This window comes from Astatotilapia calliptera, chromosome 3 (assembly GCF_900246225.1).
Source record: "Astatotilapia calliptera chromosome 3, fAstCal1.2, whole genome shotgun sequence".
Lineage (NCBI taxonomy): Eukaryota > Metazoa > Chordata > Actinopteri > Cichliformes > Cichlidae > Astatotilapia > Astatotilapia calliptera.
The window spans coordinates 2,651,064-2,658,961 of NC_039304.1; positions in this window are offsets into that span (position 1 = coordinate 2,651,064).

The window sequence follows — 7,898 nt, forward strand, 5'->3', positions numbered from 1 at the left end:
TTTGATATAAATAATATTTTTTTACTAGTTATCATGTTACCTGCTCTAACATCAATCTAAAACTTAATATTTAACCGAATAAAACTTACCGCAGCAGCAAGAAAAAGTGGCGACCGAAGATTCTGGAATGCGGAGCTCCACAGGAAATGAAGGTGTGGTCTAATTTAACACCCACAGTGTTAAAATGCAGTAACGACTAAAATCCACACTAACACTTTTCAGGAATCAACTCCCGATGTGTTATTTTAACTCGATTAAGTGTTGAACTAACTCGGAACTCTGTTGAATTCTGCTAACACTGAAAAATCAACACTGGCATTTTTGCTGTGTGGCCACAGTGCAACCCACAATGTGTAACTGACACTATTATATTGCATTATGTCACATTGTTACATCTTTTTAAAAGCTATTTGTGGCCTTGATTTTGGGAGCTTCAATTGTCTGACTACAGCTACCACACAGTGGTCACTGATATCATTTGCGAAAACCCCAGTGTGAGAATATTTATACGGCATATTAGTTAAAAATAAATCAATAAGTGATGACTTTTCTGGGCATTTAAGATTTGGACGAGATGTGCTGTAAATTAGTTGTGTGAGATTATATGAATCACACATGGATTTAAAACTGTCTGAGGCAGAGGACAACCAGTCCCAGTTGAAATCTCCGGCCAGCACAATTCCATTAAAATCTAAAGTAGATAGTTTTTCACTAAGTGAAACTAAAGCCTCACTACTAGCAGAGGGGGGTCTATAACAGCCCACAATGGTAATAAAATAGCCCTTGAAAAGTTGGAGCTTGAGGGCAAGAAGTTCAAACTGTTTACGAACAGGTACCGATGAATCGACAGTAACATGGAATTTGCTTTTTACATAAATTGCAACACCGCCACCCTTTCTGGGGCAGTCGCAACGGAAAAGATTATAGCCCATTATTGCAATGTCTTTGTCAATAATTGATTTAGTAAGCCAGGTTTCTGATAATATAAGAATTTCAGTATCTAACTTTCATCCAAATTTTCACAAAATCAAGTTTGGGAAGAAGACTTCTGACATTTAAATGAGTGATACCAAGACCTGTTCGAGTTTTAAAATCACAAGGAGTACTTAAGAATTTGCAATCTGGACCAGGATTAGGTTGCACATTTCCAGATAAAAGAAGCAGAAGAACAACAAAACATTTTCTTTTCACAGATTTTTTTTGTAGGATTACAGACTGATTTCTCTTAGTTCCCAATCTCTTTGGGGGGGGGGGGGGGGGGGGGGGGGGGAAATAAACCAGTAATATGGAATGAATAAATCAGTTAAATCAGTTGAAATGAGATCTCTACTGATAATCACGTTTGAGAAGTTTCTAAAAGATGTAAAATCCCACCTTGTTCCCTTTGAGAGGAGTAAGAAGTATGGTGTCTCTTGCTCCACAGACTGTTCCTGCACCTCATGTAGACAAAAAGTGGTCTTCATTACATGGTGGTTCTGGGAATACAGGGAGTGCAGAGTTATTAGGCAAATAAGTATTTTGTCCACATCATCCTCTTCATGCATGTTGTCTTACTCCAAGCTGTATAGGCTCGAAAGCCTACTACCAATTAAGCATATTAGGTGATGTGCATCTCTGTAATGAGAAGGGGTGTGGTCTAATGACATCAACACCCTATATCAGGTGTGCATAATTATTAGGCAACGTCCTTTCCTTTGGCAAAATGGGTCAAAAGAAGGACTTGACGGGCTCAGAAAAGTCAAAAATAGTGAGATATCTTGCAGAGGGATGCAGCAGTCTCAAAATTGCAAAGCTTCTGCAGCGTGATCATCGAACAATCAAGCGTTTCATTCAAAATAGTCAACAGGGTCGCAAGAAGCGTGTGGAAAAACCAAGGCGCAAAATAACTGCCCATGAACTGAGAAAAGTCAAGCGTGCAGCTGCCAAGATGCCACTTGCCACCAGTTTGGCCATATTTCAGAGCTGCAACATCACTGGAGTGCCCAAAAGCACAAGGTGTGCAATACTCAGAGACATGGCCAAGGTAAGAAAGGCTGAAAGACGACCACCACTGAACAAGACACACAAGCTGAAACGTCAAGACTGGGCCAAGAAATATCTCAAGACTGGTTTTTCTAAGGTTTTATGGACTGATGAAATGAGAGTGAGTCTTGATGGGCCAGATGGATGGGCCCGTGGCTGGATTGGTAAAGGGCAGAGAGCTCCAGTCCCACTCAGACGCCAGCAAGGTGGAGGTGGAGTACTGGTTTGGGCTGGTATCATCAAAGATGAGCTTGTGGGGCCTTTTCGGGTTGAGGATGGAGTCAAGCTCAACTCCCAGTCCTACTGCCAGTTTCTGGAAGACACCTTCTTCAAGCAGTGGTACAGGAAGAAGTCTGCATCCTTCAAGAAAAACATGATTTTCATGCAGGACAATGCTCCATCACACGCGTCCAAGTACTCCACAGCGTGGCTGCAAGAAAGGGTATAAAAGAAGAAGAACTAATGACATGGCCTCCTTGTTCACCTGATCTGAACCCCATTGAGAACCTGTGGTCCATCATCAAATGTGAGATTTACAAGGAGGGAAAACAGTACACCTCTCTGAACAGTGTCTGGGAGGCTGTGGTTGCTGCTGCACGCAATGTTGATGGTGAACAGATCAAAACACTGACAGAATCCATGGATGGCAGGCTTTTGAGTGTCCTTGCAAAGAAAGGTGGCTATATTGGTCGCTGATTTGTTTTTGTTTTGTTTTTGAATGTCAGAAATGTATTTTTTTTTTTTTTTTTTTTTTTTTGTCCCGTTTGGATCTATAGCCATCAGAATTGTTGTCTTAAGGCCAAGAAAGATGCCAAGCGGATGACCAAAATGTTCTGCAAACAGACTCCTTGGAGACCCCTACATATAAATATCCCATGACTATCCAGCTAGACTAGTGTGTCCTGTCCCTGAAAATATTCCTGCAGGAAGTGAGTGAAAGACAACAGGAAATGTTCCAGCTCTCCTCCTCTAATCAGACACTATCTTCATACCTGAGAGTGTCCAGTCTCCAGCCTGGATCCTTCATGCCAGCCGACAGCTGCTTCATTCCTGAGTCACCTGGATGATTGTAGCTCAGGTCCACGCTCTCTCAGATGGGAGGGTTGGAGCTCAGAGCTGAGGCCAGAGAAGTACAGCCTTCCTCTGTGATCAGACAGCCTGACAGACTGCAGACACACAAAACAAACAATCTATCTGTCAACAGTTGTTTCTCTTTGTCACAATAACATCTATCCGTCCATTGTAACTTTAGGGCGATCGTGGCTCAAGAGTTGGGAGTTCGCCTGTATCGGAAGGTTGCCGGTTCGAGCCCCCAGCTGGACAGTCTCGGTCGTTGTGTCTTGGCAAGACACTTCCCGTTGCCTACTGGTGGTGGGTCAGAGGGCCCGGTGGCCCAGTGTCCGGCAGCTCCCTCTGTCCAGTGCGCCCAGGGGCTGTGCTACAATGTAGTGCAATCACCAGTGTGTGAATGGTGGTGATGGTTACTGGATATGTAAAGCGCTTTGGGGTCCTTAGGGACTAGTAGGGCGCTATATAAATACAGCCATTTACCATTTACCATTTATTTAAGGACAATCCCACAGACAACAACATCATTCTGAAGCTTTAAAAGTGTAGGTAACCGCCTCCACTGTGAGCAGCACTTGGTGATGGTGAAGAAGAACTCCCTTGACACAAAGATCTCCCAGTGAAAACAGCTCCAGGAGGAGCATCTACCAGACTGGTTGCAGGGTGAGGGGAAAGAGAAGAGATGAGCTCAGAGAGACAAGAACAAAACAGAGAGACAAAAGTTAAGGACATGCAGTAGTGACATATAAAACATCAGGGTGAAAAAAGTGGGGAGAAGAAAGCAGAGCATCATGGGAAGTCCACCAACAGACCGAGCCTATAGCAGCATAACTAAGGGATGGTTCAGGGTCACCTGATCCAGCTCGAACTATAAGCTTTATCAAAAGGAAAGTTTGAAGCTGATCTTCAAAGTAGAGAGGGTGTCTGTCTCCTGAACTCAAACTGGGAGCTGCTTCCACACCCAGTCCAACATAGCCAGGCTTTCTTTTGCTTCTTTGACAAAACCTCAAAATCCCAGTCAAGATGATGAGGCATCATCACAGTGATGATCATTTCTCTGTAACCCAGGCTTTCTGCTTCAGGATCTGTGCACGCTCACAGAACAAGGAGACCTTTCACTAAATGGATGGACGAGCTCAGCCTACAGATGAACTGGTGCCAGAGATCATAAAGAACATCAAACAGTCAAATTTCAACACTTTTAATGGAAATATGAGATTAATGCTGCAGACAACATGAACCTGCTGAATTCATGAACATCAAGAATGAAGCGAGTGGTAAAATAAAGATTGACCTCAGTGTGCTCAGTGTTCCTGTCTATTCCTAACATATTCCTAACATGATAGCTGCCTTTTAGAGCTCTAAAACTGGAACTGACACAATTTTAAACTCACAATGTTACTCAGTAATTTCAGTTCTGACACTCGCCCACAGTCCAACAAGGAAACATGGAGATCACATCAGTTTGTTCACCAAAAGTCTAATTATAGGGCAACTTAACCTGTTATATATCTCGTTAACTCATTAACTGATTAACGTCAGCAATTATTTTAATCACAGTTTTTAAAATCATGATTATTGTGAAAGTGCTCACTGGCTCTGAATATAACAAGCCATGGGTCACAGGAGGGATGTTGATCAGTGCTGGCTTGAAATGGGCGTCATTATGCGCTCAGCCAATGGGAGCATTGAGGGTGGGCCTAATACTACTGCGCGCTCACAATGACCCAGGACAGAGAGAAAGGGGCGGGGACAAGAAACATGGAGACAGGTACAGACTTTGACATGTTCATTTTAAACTGTCCAGGAGGCAGTGTTGATACAACTAAAGTTATCTGTTGTTGAAGAAGTCGGTCTGAGGAAGTTCTTAGGATCAACAAATGACGGCATGTATGAGCCTCAAGAACGCAGCGTCACAGAAGAACACATGAGCTGTAGAAAAAGGAGAGACTACGAAAGCCACGGCGTTACAACATGAACCAGCTGTTGGTCTCTCTGGAGACTACTGGGCGTGGCTGGGTAACCATGGTTACCTGGGGAGTTACAGAAACGTGCAGAACATGTGATTCATGTTGCACAGCAGTGGGACATTTTGAAATAAAGTCAGCACACTCCAGTACAGATAGTGCATCAAAATATGATGCTGCTGCCAGACGTCTGCCTTTGAACACGTCCCTGCATCGCGCAACACACCAAGGTTGCCATGGCAATCACAGCTGACAGGGACAAAGTGCACAGCTGGAAGCTGCAGGTATATTTAAATGATGTATTTCTCAGTGTCCTGTCGGTGTGTGAGAGACAACAGCCTCTGTATGTGTGTGTAAATACAGCATGAATATGTAGAGGACATGTTTGCTGGATATAAGTAAATGAAAGCTCTGCGTCATTTGAATCTTTGACTCTTGTTTCTGTTGCAGGTCTGTGACTGAACTTCTGGGAGGAAAACGTTGGTTTATGCTCTGTGATTTCTGTGTTTTTTGTCATCTCTCTCAGCGTGATGGGAGAGCTCGAATGATGACCCTGCCTACGTGGCCACTTTCAACTGTGAGAGACAGAATGTGAAAAAAAAAAATCCATGGAATCCACATGGTAGGATTTGTAAAGAATTTATTCGTAAATCAGGGGTGGAAAATAAGTATTTGGTCAATAACAAAAATACAACTCAATACTTTTGTAACATACCTTTGTTGGCAATAACAGAGGTCAAACGTTTACTATAGGTCTTTACCAGGTTTGCACACACAGTAGCTGGTATTTTGGCCCATTCCTCCATGCAGATCTTCTCGAGAGCAGTGATGTTTTGGGGCTGTCGCGAGCAACACGGACTTTCAACTCCCGCCACAGATTTTCTATGGGGTTGAGGTCTGGAGACTTGGCTAGGCCACTCCAGGACTTTCAAATGCTTCTTACGGAGCCACTTCCTTTGTTGCCCGGGCGTGTGTTTTGATCATTGTCATGTGGAAGACCCAGCCTCGTTTCATCTTCAAAGTTCTCACTGATGGAAGGAGGTTTTGGCTCAAAATCTCACGATACATGGCCCCATTCATTCTGTCCTTAACACGGATCAGTCGTCCTGTCCCCTTGGCAGAAAAACAGCCCCATAGCATGATGTTTCCACCCCCCATGCTTCACAGTAGTATGGTGTTCTTGGGATGCAACTCAGTATTCTTCTTCCTCCAAACACGACGAGTTGAGTTTATACCAAAAAGTTCTACTTTGGTTTCAATCTGACCACATGACATTCTCCCAATCCTCTGCTGTATCATCCATGTGCTTCTCTGGCAAACTTCAGACGGGCCTGGACATGCCACTGGCTTCAGCAGCGGAACACGTCTGGCACTCGGGATTTGATTCCCTCCGTTGTAGTGTGTTACTGATGGTGACCTTTGTTACTTTGGTCCCAGCTCTCTGCAGGTCATTCACCAGGTCCCCCGTGTGGGTTCTGGGATCTTTGCTCACCGTTTCTCATGATCATTTTGACCCCACGGGATGAGATCTTGCGTGGAGCCCCAGATCGAGGGAGATTATCAGTGGTCTTGTATGTCTTCCATTTTCTGATGATTGCTCCCACAGTTGATTTTTCACACAACTGCTTGCCTATTGTAGATTCACTCTTCCCAGTCTGGTGCAGGTCTACAATACTTTTCCTGGTTGTCCTTCGAAAGCTCTTGGTCTTGGCCATGGCGGAGTTTGGAGTCTGACTGTTTGAGGCTGTGGACAGGTGTCTTTTATACAGATGATGAGTTCAAACAGGTGCCATTCATACAGGTAACGAGTGGGGACAGAAAAGCTTCTTACAGAAGACGTTTACAGGTCTGTGAGAGCCTAGAGATTTTCCATGTTTGAGGTGACCAATTACTTATTTTCCACCCTGATTTACCAATAAATCTTTTGTTCTTCTCTTGTTAGAAGACGCAAGTCCCAGCAGTTAGCTTGTCTGCTAGTTAGCTGAGAGCTAGCTCAGTGTACATTGATACCAAAGCCGTGTAAACCAGGGTGTCAAACATATGGCCCGTGGGCCAAATCCAGGCCTTGAGAAATTTCGTATGTCAAATATTGATGAATTTTCAGGCTTGCTGATAATCAATGTGAGCACGGCTGAGATGTTATTCTGATGAGCAAACCATGTGCCAACACTTTTAAGAGACAGACTGGGATCATACCATTAATGTGAAAGAAGACGGAAATGTCCCATAGACAGCAAGGGTATGGTAGAGACAGTACACAGAGAAATGGGAGCTGTATTGAAATGCAAGCGTGTCAGGAAAGAGTGAAAAGGCAAAATGAGCAGCATCTGGCTGCATTTCAGTGATACTGGAGAGCACAAAGCTGAGTGCAACATTTATAAGGAGATATACAGGAGACGCTGAGAGCAGAACTGATAAAATTAGGAGCTGGCTAAAGTGAGACCCATTTTTAATTTCCACCCATTTTCCATTGTGGAGGACCAAAGGTTTCAAACTGGTCCAGGTCTTAAACCTCACGTGTTCTTCCTAATAGCAGTAAATGGATAGAAATAAGGCTTTTATGAAAACACTGAACTAAAACTTGCTGCCTTTAAAAAGACTAAATTACAGTTCAGTATTGAATACTACATAAAATAAACTATATATAAAGTGTGTCTGAATGGCAGAGATGCAGAAATATGTGCAATGTAGCACAGAGCCACGGCTCAGTGGTCTGAATGAGTCTCACAGACCTGAATGTGCTGTTGAAGCCATTTATAATATTAACGTAATTCTTTACTCGTTTGATCTGCTCCTTACCACAAGCCACCCAGACGTAGAAGGTTTTGGACTTTTTAACTA